The sequence below is a fragment of the Triticum dicoccoides genome, chromosome 3B (assembly GCF_002162155.2).
Source record: "Triticum dicoccoides isolate Atlit2015 ecotype Zavitan chromosome 3B, WEW_v2.0, whole genome shotgun sequence".
In the NCBI taxonomy this organism is placed as follows: Eukaryota; Viridiplantae; Streptophyta; class Magnoliopsida; order Poales; family Poaceae; genus Triticum; species Triticum dicoccoides.
The window spans coordinates 804,003,560-804,016,888 of NC_041385.1; positions in this window are offsets into that span (position 1 = coordinate 804,003,560).

Genomic DNA, 13,329 nt, shown 5'->3' on the forward strand with positions numbered 1-13,329 from the left:
TCCTTTATAGTTTTGCTACTCTATAATATATGCTGAGAATGTGTATAAAACCTTGTGGAAGATGCAAGGATGACACTGATCTGTTTTAACCTTGGTAAGAATCTGTTCTGCGAATTGCAAATTGTAGTGTTCTACAGAGCTACAATCTGCAAGATGGGGGGAAATATTTTACAGAGATTTGTGGTAGCTTATAGATAACAAAACTGATGATATGCTTGCATGAATAGTAGTCATTGTCCTTGGTACTGAAATAGCAGAATACCAGGTGGTTACCGGTAGGTTCTTGATAAGCATTAGAACTTCTGGAGTCTCACTTCTTGAGACTTATGGGGTGTGTGTTGGACCACTTTCATCAAAATGTCAGTGTACCTATCTACTGCTTCAGCCTATCTACCGCTAAAAGTGCCCAACTATTCGATGATTATCTATCTGTGGAGTGCTATCGGCACGTGCTTGGTTAGCTGTCTGGCGCCCAACATATTAGGTTTGCCTGTATTGGCAGAATCACAGTTACAGTTCACAGTGACAGTTTGAAAATATACTCCCTCCGGTCCTTTTTAGTTCGCATATAAGATCTGTTTGAAGTCAAGCCTCGTAAAGTTTGACCAACTTCATAGAAAAAAATATCAACATTCACAATGTGAAAACAATACCAGTTTATGCATCAGGACTTAAAGTTTCATATTGTATAATTTTAGCATGATAGATGTTAACATGTTTTCATATAAATATGGTCAAACTCTAAGAAGTTTGACTTCAGACAATTCTTATATGCAGAGTAAAAAGGACCGGAGGGAGTACATGCCAAAACCCCGGAAGTTCCTTCGCAGAGGTCTGATACTTTCTCAAATTGGAAGGAAGTTGTGATAGTATCCCGGACTTGGCAGTAATGAACGAATGATCTTAGATATATAGAATCAAGAATCAAGCAAAGAAGTACTAGTGTGCCGCAACACTGGTTAATTTAGTTTTTTTTTCCCATGGCTTGTGTCCACTTCCAGCTTCATGCTAGAATGGGCTGACCCATTCTCAGCGGTTCATTTTTCGCTTTTTCTAATCTTCTGAAACATCCTCGATCATTTAGCTTATGTTTATCCTGGTTGCCTTTTTTCCACCCTGACTAGCAGGAGAATAGAGCAATAGCTGTAACATTATTTTGGAACTGAAAGGAAGCCTCTCCACATTTGAATTTCCCATTCCATACGAAATTCCTGCAGATTTCAAGTTTACCCATCTGACGTGGCTGTCTACAAATATGTCACGATCTGAACCACAAAAAACAGAGTGACGCATTATCTAAAATAGCACCACCATCTACGCAGTTTGCAATTTGCTGAGCTGTATTTTTGATGATGTGATCTCACAGTTACTTCCGCGGATTGCAAGAGTTGAGACTTGAGACAGATGGTACGCGTGGCATCAGTTATATAGACGACGCTATGACGGTTTACGAGATGGAGGGTCTGGTCGCTGAAGCACTGGACTAAATTGCCAGCGGTGAAGATGAGGCTTGTTGCAGAGAGTATGAGATGATTGTAATACGAGGAACTTCTCCTTGCTTATAATTTTCTTATATATAAAGCTTTCAGAGAAGAGTGGTGTTGTTTTTCCTCGCATCTTTCTGTGGAAAATTAGACAACCATTAGATATTTTTGTCTCTTTTGTCAGGACATGGGGCTAAGATCGCCTTTTGGTTATAAAAACTGAAAAAAGTAGACTATTTGATTTTGCTAGTTTCTGGCTTCAGCTTATGCTATGATACCCATAGAAATTGTTCATTTCGGTTTCTCAGCTGATGTGTCTATAATAGGAAACCCATCCAGATTTCTGGTGTTTACATCTGCAGCAGATGGGTTTTATTCGAGGTAAATACATCACAGGTGCTTGAACTTGCCACGAATGTGCACTTTGGTGCCTGAACTTGCAAAATACATTGAACTGGTTTCATAACTTGGCATGGACGTGCATATACGGTTCAAATCTTGTTTTTATACGTCCATGACGCCAACAGGCACTCCAGGATGTAAGGGACAAGGCGTATGGCCTGGGTTTTTTTTTGCCGAAACCCCCTAGAATAAATTTTTTCTTACAAATAGGCCCTCAAAGAGAAAATAAATTGGTCCGGGGTTTGAACCACACGCGCAGGTGTGCGTGCCTAGCCAATCTACCCGTTCAAATTTAGTGTCAGGAAAGGATTCATACACTTTATAAACATAAAGCTGAACAATGTAAATTAAAAATATTATTCCAGCAATATAGTGCCATTGCTCTGAACCTGCAACCAGGGGCTATATAGCGGCCGCACGTACCACTATAACCGACGACATCGAATGGTAAAATGATAAATTTAGGTCTATAATATAACGAGCCCGTGTGACTAAAATGGACCACGGTGTGGATCAAGTTTCAACGGGTTTGTTCTTTTTCATTTCATTCAAAAAATACGTTAATTATTATCATGTTACAAACAATATACATATATGTAAAACAAATTATGTTAAAAAGTTCATATAATTTCATGAGATACATATGCAGAAATTTAATAGAAATGCACATAATAAAATTATGAATTAGAATAAAATTTATAATTTGAAAAGATGCTTTTATTTCAAAAAATCAACGTTCTAAATAGCAGGGTATGGCATATAGCGGCGACCCTTAAAAACAGCTATAGCTAGGCTATAGCGAGGCTATAGCGGCAAATTGTACATGAAATCATTTAGCGGCAACATGCTCAAACAGCTATAGCAGAACTATAGCGAGGCTATGGCCGGCTATTTAAAACTATGAAAAATATTAAAGTAATTTTGAAATGTTCATATATTTAAATAAATTTGCATATAATTTTAAATTTTTGCATTTTTAGTAAACTATTTATGTAGTATATCAATGTGTTCATGCTTTAACAAAAAATTGTGTTGTTTTAAAAAGTTTATATAGTATATAAGTTTGTGTGTTTTTTAGAAAAAATACAAGCCTAGTGTGCCATTAGACTGCGGACCCTCACATGAATAATACCTGAATCATATAAACATTTTACTCATTCATAAATATTTTCAATTTAATGAATATGTTTTAAAATAACACGTGAATTATTTTTAAAATGACACGAAGATTATTGCATTATTTTGAAATTATGTTTGTTATACAGTCATAAAGAGTACTTGTACTTTTGATACATGACAACTCATTGGTCGGAGTGCATCCGTGCTTGGTCTACAAGCTTTGTTCTGATGTTTGGGTCACTGATCCGATGCTGTTTTTGCTGGATTATTTCTATTTATTTTGTTCGGCCAAGTGTTTATAAAAGTTATGAATCATTAAATATCAGGAAATGTGAAGTTCTCGAGTGGTTAGCGGCATGCACTTGACTGGTACGTCCTTGGTTCGTTCCCGCACACCAGTTTTAATTTGTATCTTATAGTTATACTCCCAGTTTTTATTTTATAATTTGTCAGTTTCGCCATAATGGCCTTATTGTAAGAAAATAATTCCCGAGGTTTCCCCACAAAAAATAGGCCACACACCCTTGTCAATGACAGCGGGCCCCATGGCACGATGGCGCGCCTCCTCGGCTTCGTGGACGTATACAAACGCCATTTGAACCGTATATGCACGTCCATGCCAAGTTATGGAACCAGTTCAATGTATTTTGCAAGTTCAGGCTCTAAAGTGTACATCCATGGCAAGTTCAAGCACCACTGGTGTATTTACCTCGTTTTATTCCCATGATAAATCTTGCATTCTGATACGCTGTCACTTGCGGTTTGTTCCCCTATTCTGTTTCGGAATGAAGTTGCAACTTTATTTGCGAGAGCGACATGGACACAGCATCTCTTCTGTTCTGCAGGTGAAACAAGAACCAATTTTGATTCGCGGATTTTAAAAAAGTAGATAAATGTAAACAACATGGCATGCTGAAGCCAGACAAGGAAAACGAAGGTTGCAACAGCATAGCCATAGTTCTACTTAGTTGCTTCATCTTTTAGTATCTGAGAAATAAAAATTTGACTAACTCAAGAACTAAAAAGCAATCAGAATGAAGAGGTACATCTGGGAAATACAGGGCTGGCGAAAATAGCAGTCAACACAACATCAATGTGCTTCGTGAAAGAGACTCTTCATACGTTTCATGTGCATGCAGATCCTGCTAGGGAGAGGGACCGAGAGAAAGAGGTAGGGATGCACGTGGGCGTCCCGCATTGACCCGCAAAATCAATCCGCTAGTACAAAATAAACTAACTCTGTTAAACAAAAGCTACAACTAATTTTACTCATTTTGTACACGAGGTGGGCATCCCGCATTGACCCGCAAAATCAATCCGCTAGTCTATACTACTTATAAAAGAGCAAACATTATCTTTCCTAAGTGTACCCCGTAAAACGTACACGGATACATTACCACCGCATGATTAGTCCCACTAAACTCAATCTAACGGCTAGCCCTATCCTAATCTGTTCTCCGTGTGCACTTAGCAATTTACATTGACTGACCGTACTCCACCGTGAAGGAAAATATGAAAGTCCACGCCTGGTCAATTAGGAAACTATAATCACGGATACATCATATTAAGAAACTAATCACGGGCACATCTAATTATTAGAAAACTAATCACAAACGCATCCTATTATTAGGAAACTAATCATGGACGCATCCTATTATTAGAAAAATAATCACGAGCGCATCCTATTAGGAAATTAATCACGGACGAATCTAATTATTAGGAAACTAATCACGGTCGCATCTAATTATTAGGAAACTAATCACGGACGCGTCCTATTAAATAACTAATCATGAACGCATCTAACTATTAGGAAACTAATTGCGAACGCATCCTATTGTCTCCTATCAGGGAATCACGATCGCGAGTCGCCTGCCGTCACCAGCCCACCACCCACGAGAGCCACAATGGGAGACAGGCAAGGAGGAGCTGCGGCTTCCTCTGAACACACACACGTGCCATCACCGCCTTCGTCTTCTACCTGGAGGCCAGGTCACTCTTCTACTGACTGCAACGACTTCGTCCACGTCCTGGGCATGCTCTCCTGGAATCATCGGCATCCGCGTCGACTTCAGCACCGTCCACAACACCCACGCTGACAACCACCCGACGCCTTCAAGTAGGGGCAACGCTGAGTATCCTGGACCGGTATAAGCGGGCCAAAAAAATTGAGTGGGGGCATTCGCCCCCACAGTCATGCATGTTGATTCGCCTGGTCGCCAACCATATTCGTCCACAGGGCGGCGCCAAGTCTCGGCAACTGCGCAGCAGGTGAAGCTAATCACGGCCCCATCTCACTCGCCCGAAGCCACCGTCGACTCCCTTAGCTCTGACGCGTGCTGCTCCGTTGGACACGCTTGTCCAGTACTCACGCGTGGACGACGTCGTCCAAAGACATCCTACCTTCGTCGGACGCATGGAACTCCCCACGCCCCGGTGCGTGGAGGCCGCTGCCTCAAAGCTGGACGACTGACTCACCTGCGTCGACAATGCCCCCAGCTGGTGAGAGGACACGGTCGCCGCGGAAGCTCGCAGGCCTGAACGGCGGAGACGCTCGCCTTCACACGAACGCGCCGCACACACGCACTAATCAGGTAAGTACCGAGTGCTGTTTTTTACTGTCATCGCTACCTCGCCGGTGGTGACACATCTAGAAGTACAGGAACTAGAGATGAGGCAATGAGAAACAGAGGAGCGCTGGAGCACACACAGTTGGGTTTCAGGCAACCATTGCCTTCTTTCTTTCTTTATTTTTCACTGATTTTCGCGTACCTGCAACAGACATCCTTGCTTTTTTAAGTACTGACTACCGGTTATTACATGGCCAGCTTATGACTACACAGTGAACTCACAAACAAATTGACTGAACCAAGACCTTACGTTTCACTGAAAGAAACCAAGAAGTTTGCATAAGTTTTAGTGGAAAAAAACTAAAGTTCACATAAGTTTTACTAAAAAAAACCTGAAGTTTGCATAAGTGTATCTGTTTGTCCAGCAGATACATGGCAATTTTATACAGTCCTTATGTACAATCCTTATCTACAGTTGAGTTAACATGTTTTCCTGATAGAAAACTTGGACCACATATAAGAGAAGCAAAAAATGCATGTTGATTATGATGATGACGAATGTAGGATATTTTATGGTCATGGTAAATTCTCATATCATTTATTTTATTTCATTATTGCACTCTACATTACATATTACGCACGACCTATTTGGTAGAGGTGACGAGTTCGCATCATACAGAGAGACCAACCATATTTCTCCGAATATCTTGAATCATGATCCCTATGACTTCATCTCTACTACTTATAAGAAGTACATTTTTTCATTTGACTATTTCCTGGCTTGAGAGGTAAAGTATGTTTTATCCACTAGAGTTGCTAAAATTGGAAGCATGTCTGCAGTTTTTTTCTTTTTAAACCGGTATTTGTTGGCCTTCTTTTGCCACTGTTATTCTTACAAGTGGTAGCCTACGCATGTTGAAGACCATTTCCAAATTATTTATCTTCGTATCATTATTACTACAAACTGAGAGGATATTTGTTCTATTGTCAAAATTTTAGAATGTTTTTCTTTTTTGCGGGGAAAATTTTTAGAATGTTGAGCCCTTAAAGAAATGTGTAGTACTCAAGTAACTGTTTGAAGTTGTCATATTAATGCTTTTGTCCAGTGAATAACAAGTATAATTATGCCATTTATCACTGTAATTTTTATTTGGTTCACATGTTCTATTTCCATAATAAAATAAGTCACTTTTCTTGCTTCCAGACATTACAACACTTGTGGCGCAATAGTAGAATCGGATGGTCCAACTAGCATTTTTTTGGTCTTGTTTCACAGCTGATTTTATACAGTCAAGACATCTCTACACTTATCTATTTGACAATGACTTCCTTTTTTCAACAAACCATGGTCTCTTCCCACTATTGTGGTTGACACTCAATTGTAATAATAATTCTTGACTGGAGTTTGTTGGCACTGAAACGGTTCCTTAGCTTGTCCTAAGTGACATTTTCATGTGTGATTATACTTGCATAAATGTGTGCATATGAAGAATCATGATGAATCTTCTAAATAATTTTGAGTTTTATACATTGGGAAAAGTGGTTGGTCTTTTAATACAGGAGACATGTTGATTAAGGAGAAACGATATTGATTAAAGAGAAACGATATTTCAAATTATTTGTACAAGTCGGGAATAAGAGATTGTGTACTTTATAAGAAAATTTCAAACTTACGAAAAAATTGTCTTGTATTAAGTTTAGTATAATGTGTTAATCTAAATAGATGCGTGTTGCACGTGCACACTTATTAGTCCAAATAGACGTGCGTTGCACGTGCACACTTACTAGTACAAAATAAACTAACTCTATTAAACAAAAGCTACAACTAATTTTACTCATTTTGTATACGAGGAGGGCATCCCGTATTGACCCGCAAAATCAATCGGCTAGTACAAAATAAACTAACTCTATTAAACAAAAGCTACAACTAACTTTACTCATTTTGTATACGAGGTGAGCATCCCACATTGACCCGCAAAATCAATCCGCTAGTACAAAATAAACTAACTCTATTAAACAAAAGCTACAACTAATTTTACTCATTTTGTATACGAGGTGGGCATCCCGCATTGACCCGGAAAATCAATCCGCTAGTACAAAATAAACTAACTCTATTAAACAAAAGCTACAACTAATTTTACTCATTTTGTATACGAGATGGGCATCCCGCTTTGACCCGCAAAATCAATCCGCTAGTACAAAATAAACTAACTCTATTAAACAAAAGCTCCAACTAATTTTACTCATTTTGTATATGAGGTGGGCATCCCGCATTGACCCGGAAAATCAATCTGCTAGTACAAAATAAACTAACTCTATTAAACAAAAGCTACAACTAATTTTACTCATTTTGTATACGAGATGGGCATCCCGCTTTGACCCGCAAAATCAATCCGCTAGTACAAAATAAACTAACTCTATTAAACAAAAGCTACAACTAATTTTACTCATTTTGTATACGAAGAGGGACGGGTCCGGACGCTGAAAGAGGGCACATGCAATAACTGACCCTCGTGCGCCGGTGAGGGTTGCAGCTACGACGCCGCTCTATGGGTAGGGGCCTGGCCCTGTTCTCTCCCTCCCGCAAGGCTTTGGCCGGCGCAGGGCTCTCGGCCGAGCAAAGGTGTCGGGTGCGTGGCGGGACGGCGGGAGATGGTTGCAGGGAGGCTAGGTGCCTGGGCGGCATGGGGACACACGTGCCCGGCGAGGGTCGCAGCTACGGTGGCACTTTGTGGGCAGGGGTCGGGCCCAATCTGGGTTCCCAGCGGACTGCGGCCAGATCTGGTTGCCCCACGGAGGCGCCGGTCACCTACAATGGGCGTTTGTGTCTGTTGCGTGTTGGTCGTGATGAGGATGACCAGGGACGCACCATTGCAGAGGCTGCCCTGGTTGGCAGGTGTTCGGCTTTTGCAGTGCAGTTTGGCGGGTTTTCCGACCTGTTCTGGTGTGCGTCCAGATGCCCGACGGAGGCTCCACCACCATCAACTAGTTCGCAAGTGGTGCCGGTTTTGTATGGCCCTTTTCAGGGTGCATTTGGACTTGCACCATTTGTGGTGCTGACGGGGATATGTACCAAGGGTGGCCCATCAAGAGGACATGAAGGGAGCTCCGGGGCAGGGGCCCGCAAGGCCCAACAGAAGGACGAACAGACTTACGGGCATCTTGCCTCCCAAGTCATGAAGGGCGGCTGCTTAGATTGCGTCTCCCCACTATAAACCCTAACCTTCCCCGCCTATATATGGGGAGGTTAGGGAAGCCCTCGAGGCATCCAATCTCAAAAAGGCAACTCTCGGTAGCTGCCTAAATTCCACCATAATAATCCCTTGCATGAGGCATCCCATCACCATGAATAAGAAGCAACAGAAAGTAGGGTATTACTCTCCGGAGGCCCGGACCTGCGTAACTTGTGTGTGGGCTCCATCCCAATACTTCTGACCACGTCAGGAACCCTACCTAGAGATCTGGAGGTATTGTGCACCGTTAGTTGGCGCGCCAGGAACGAGCGACTTTGGTCGGAGACCTAACCCGGGGTGGAGATCCAGAAGAGGCCGAAAAATTCACGCCAGACCAGACCTTCACGTTCAGCTCTTTCGAGCTGGACGTAGACGGCTCGGGGCAACTCTTTGATGTCTCGCCCGTGTCGTTCATCGACTACATGCGTTTTGGGATGATTGAGTTTATCTTGTTGAACTAGCAAGGAGTTGGGTAGGATTCCTCGGCTCAAACTATATCACAAGGAGAATATTCGCGAGCTGCTGCCCTTAGGGAGAAGGCTGGGACGCCTTCAACCCATCGACCCTCCCAGAGCCCAAGGTTAGCATGATTTTTCCCAACGGCAGAAACACGCTAGAACTAAAAACTTACGCATCGCGCTATCTACATGGCAGAACCAATAAACAGTGAGCTCCTCACGTGATCAGATGAAACAGTGACGTTCAACATCAACGACTACACCGAGATCATCCCCCACCCGGGCAGACATACCCTAGTGGTAGATCCAATTGTCGAGGGATGCCGCCTCTCACATGTCCTGATGGATGGAGGCAACGGCCTGAACATAATCTTCCCCGACCTCAAAACAAGATGGGGGTCTCCCTATCTAGTCTACAAAGTTTAGATGCAGGTTTCCACGGCTTAATACCAGGACACCCTGTCCGCCCACTAGGGTGGATCGAACTATAGGTCGTCTTCGGGGGCGAAGACAACTTCCGGACCGAACAACTTCAGTATGATGTCACTCCCTTCCACGGCGGTACAATGCAATCGTCGGTAATCGACGTATGTGAAGTTTTTTTTTTGCGGGGGTAAAAAGAAGTGTATTACTCAAGAGCAAATAAATTCATCCCTACACAGACTAGGAATATTAGCTGGTCCAGAACGGAGCCAAACAATCGTGCGGTTCTCCGATCTACCAAAGTTTGCTAGAACATGACTTACATTATTTTGCTCTCTAGGAATATGAGTAACTACACACTCTCTTTGACCCAAAAGAAACTTGATCTCAGAAATTACCATGGCGTATATGGATATATTATGTTCTGTTGATGTGATCATCTCGACTACCATCTTGCTATCACATTCCAGGATGATTGGAAGTTCCGTCCACTGAAGCGCCAAAGCCAATCCTTCCATGCAGCCAGCAAGCTCAGCATGCATGACGTCAGGGCAGGAAAAAAGAGAGCGGCAAGCCGAGAAGACGATGGCGCCGTCCTAGTCATGCAATATCATGCCGACACCTGCAGTACCATCGGCCGTAGACATTGACCCATCAACATTCAGCTTGGTCCATCTTGTAGGAGGAGGCTGCCATTTAGAAGGTGGTGGCTTTGGACTTTTTGCATGCAACAATGGCTGAGCCACACTATATCTGCCACCATCTTCCCTTTCACTAGCTCCACCGTGGAATAGTGTTGCAGGTTCAACAAGGAGGACACATAGCTCTGCAGAAAACGTTTAGATGCTTCCACTGGTGGTGCTGGCTTATGATGGGTAATTTCATTCCGCACATGCCAGCACCTCCACAACAACATCAATAGACGCAGCCGATCGCCGTCATTCAAGTCCGCCATGGAGTGTAAGAGCCACTCCGGCCCGGTATTACACATCGACGTAATCTCAGGGATGCACCACACCTTTGCCATAGCTTGCCAGAGTTCCACTGCAAGAGGACACCTACAAAAAGTGTGAAATGTGTCCTCACGCTCGAGTCCACATAATGGACATATGTCAGTTGTTCCAATGTGGCGATCAAACTTGTTAGCCCAAGTTGCAAGTGAATTTGTCGCCACTCGCCATCCGAATACACGCACCTTAGGAGGAGCAGGGCACCTCCATATTGATGCCCAGACGGCACGTCGCCTGTCCGGTGCCCTGCTCGCCGTGACTAAAGAAGGACGGAGCTTGTCCTTGAGCGCCAGTCGATACGCACTACGCACGGTGAAGATACCGTTGCGTTTAGGTCGTCGTCGCCCAATCTCGGTGAAGCTTTAATCTTCAGAATTTCTTGCACATCCACTGGTAGAAAAATAGCGTCGCAACAAGTTGCCTCGCCATGCACCGTGCACGTCCAGTAGCTCACTCACCCGACGGAGTCGACATCGGCCTTGGGGGGAGATGGGTGGCCGCCCTGTTGGATGAGGGATCCAAGAGTCTCGCCAGACTCTAACCGAGGCTCCATTACCTATGCACCACACAAGCCCTTGTTTTAGAAGTTTCAAACCGTGCACGATGGAATGCCATTTTTGGGATGCGTTGCTGGTTAAGACCGTGTCCTCCATACGTCCATGCGGGAAATATTGGGCTGTCAGTACACGAGCACAAAGACTGTCAGGGAAAGCCATGATCCTCCAGGCCTGCCGAGCAAGCATAGCCTGGTTAAATAGACGAAAATCCTTGAAACCCATACCTCCTGAAGCTTTGGGCCTAAGTAACTGATCCCACGCTTTCCAATGTGTTTTCTGTTTGCCCTTCGTTGCACCCCACCAATAGCTGTGGATCATATGGCCGAGATCATTGCATGTGCTGCAAGGAAATTTGAAGACACTTATCAAGAAGGTAGGGAGTGCATGTGCAACCACTTTTTATCAAAACTTCCCTTCCTGCTTGTGACATTAATTCTCCCCACTGTATGATACGCTTAGTGAGTTGTTGCTGCAAATTCTTTAACTTCTCCTTGGAGAAGCGGCCATTGGGAGTTGGCAGCCCAAGATATTTCTCGTCAAAATTAGCATTAGTCACCTCCAGAGTTTGCATAACAATCTGCTTGTCCACATCCCTATAGCGGTGACTGAACAAGATAGAGCACTTGGCTGGATTGATCAATTGTCCAGTAGCACTAGCATATTTTTTAAGTACCTGCTTGACTTGATTTGCTTCACCCGCATTGGCTCGAAAGAATAAAAGTGTGTCATCCGCGAACAAGAGATGTGAGATACCAGGCGTCTGCGGACACACCCTGGTTGGGGTAATATTATGGGCTGCAATTTCCTGTTTCAGGATAACATCCAAACCATCAACAACAAATAGAAAAAGAAATGGAGAGAGAGGGTCTCCCTGCCGTAGCCCGCGTAACGGTGCGAATGAATCTGAGAGGGCTCCATTAAGTTTGATTGATCAGCTCACCGAGGTGACACACCTCATAATCCAATTCACCCATCGGTGAGAGAAGCCCAACTGTTTCATCACTCGCTCCAGAAACACCCAATGTACTCTGTCATATGCTTTCGAGAGGTCAAGTTTATAAGCACAAAAACTTTGATCCGGATATTTCTCATGCTTGATAGAATGGATACACTCAAAAGCAATCAAAGCATTGTCCGTAATTAATCTGCCTGGGACAAAAGCGCTCTGCTCTGGGGAGACGAGATCATCAAGATAGGGGCGCAGGCGATTAACCAAACATTTTGATATAACCTTGTAAATGACGTTACAAAGGCTGATGGGCCGAAAATATGTGATCTGTAAGGGGTTATCTATCTTTGGGATGAGTACGATAGTGGTACTGTTCACCCCCTCTGGCATCACACCCATGACAAAAAAAGCTTAACGGAGTTAATGATGTCCTCCTTGAGCACTGACCAATGCCTCTGGAAGAACCTGGCAGGGAACCCGTCCGGTCCTGGTGCCTTTAGGGGACCAATTTGGAACATGGCATCAACAATCTCCTTGTCAGTGAGCTCGGAACAAAGCTTATCATTCATAATACTTGTCACCTTGGGCTGAACAAGACGCACAACGTCTCCAGGATCAAGAAGATGGTCAGCAGAAAAGATACTTTGAAAATACTCATTTTCCATACCCATCATAGTTGCCTGCTCCATATGAACGACACCATGAGCATCAGTGAGACCTTTGATCCGGTTTTTTGCTACAATTGTCTCAAGTTTTTGCTACTACCGCTTTTGTGTTTGCTACATCCATTCACGAGGCCATGGTGCTTTACGACTCAGATGCGACCGACGATGGGGAGGACGACATTTTTGCTGCAACGGTCTCATTTTTTGCTACTACCACCTTTGTGTTTGCTACATCCATTCACGAGCTATAATGCTTTTACGGCTTAGATGCGACCGGTGACGATGAGGACGACATTTTTGCTGCAACTCCCTCGATTTTTTGCTACTAGTAGCTACGTGTTGTGCTACATCCATTCACGGGGCTATGGTGCTTCAAGCGTGGTGGCGAGCATGAAACAAGATGCTGGTGGTGGGTTGCCGTGAATCCGGGCGACGAGAACTAGCATTGAGCAGAAGGGGAGG